We start from the raw sequence: 1,678 nt of genomic DNA, 5'->3' as shown, positions 1-1,678 counted from the left end.
TAGTCATTCCCAATTCTAGGGGGCGATGCTCATCTCCATTTCAAAGCCGAAGAGCCATCTCCATGGTCATGTGGCCGGCATGACTAAACGCCGAAGGCACATGGAACACTGTTACCTTCCCAGCAAAGTGGTCCCTATTTTTCTACTTGCATTTTCGAACTGCTAGGTTGGAAGAAGAAGCTGGAACAAGTAATGGGAGCTCACTCCGTTACATGGCACTAAGGATTCAAATAGCTGAACTGCCAACCTTTCTGATAGACAAGCTCAGTGTATTACCCACTGAACCACCATTATTATCACATATTTTCATGCTTCCCAATCAGCCTCTTTATTTTACCAGTTTGTAGACTTTTCTCTCCTATTTCTCACATTGCTATAGGCAGATATATTACAGTTCCTGGTTTCTCTGGACAGCTATTTCATGTTCTCCAGCTGTCCTTATTTCCCCATCCCTGATGTTCTTTTTGCCTCCCGAGGATGTTTGTTCAAATTGTGTTTTCTCAGAGGCTTTTAAAGCTACAGTCCTCTGGGCTTGAGTGTTAAGTCCTATTGGGCTGAACTCAGTGAAGTTGACATATGAGAAGTTTATATGCAAAGTTGCAACATGTAAATGGAATAAATGCAGATTTTATTTTTCTGTGCTCGTGTGTGTAAGTGCATGTAGGAAATATGTAATTTTTCATAGCTTCTTGTTTTCAACAGGGTGCAGCTGCTGAGATGGATTTTGAACTTTGGATTCAAATATTTTGGTAATTCAGGACAGTTTTTTTCTTCAAAAATCTTTAATCAGATAAACACATCTACTCTTTAGGCATTGCAAAATAAACAAATTTTGCTGATATATAACAGGGGCTCATATATTAATTGGGAGTGATACTTATACTCAGGTTACAATTATATCCCTGTTTTCATCTGAGAAATGTTAAAAATTGAGGTATAATTAAATATATTCCCTAATTAATAATAGACTGGAGATCTTAATATTAATTAATTCATTTCTGACCAAAACAATTGTCACATAACTACTGGTCTAATATGAAATGCAACTATTTTTTTAAAAAATATTATACTCAATTTTGACTGTAAAGTTCAATACTTGTTTGCTTTTGGGGATGCTGTGTTGGCTGTGTAAGAACCGGTTGTAAGTCAAATTTTTCAGTGTTGTAACTTTGAATGGCTGTATGTCAAGATGACTTTATAACATTTACAATAAAAGGAAAAAAAATCAAATAGAATTTTAGGAACCAGTTCATAAGTTTCTCTGTCAATTTAGAAAAAGAGGTGAAATTGGCTCCCATCCTTCTGAACTTCTGTGAGAGCCTGAAGACCTGGTTCTGCCAGATGACTTGGGCGCCCAGTGAGGGAGCATCTGACTAGAGGTGGTTGATGAATTAAGAGGCAATCCCACTTCTTCCTGTTCCCTTACTCTCCATCTTTTAACTGTAATTTTATTTTGACTGTGATTTCTATTTTTTATTTTATTTTAAAATTTTATCTGCTAGGATTTGTAATATTTTAATACTGTAAGCCCAGAGGTGGGATCCTACTGGTTTGGACCAGTTCAGGGGAATCGGTAGCTCTGACGATCAGGTGGGCCTGCCTGCCTGCCCCTGTGCTATACTGACCTATATCTTCTCAGCTGATTTGCGTGGCTCAGCTGTGTTACTCCCCAACGGTA

This window comes from Thamnophis elegans, chromosome 3 (assembly GCF_009769535.1).
Source record: "Thamnophis elegans isolate rThaEle1 chromosome 3, rThaEle1.pri, whole genome shotgun sequence".
NCBI lineage: Eukaryota > Metazoa > Chordata > Lepidosauria > Squamata > Colubridae > Thamnophis > Thamnophis elegans.
Note: the sequence above shows the minus strand (reverse complement) of the source record.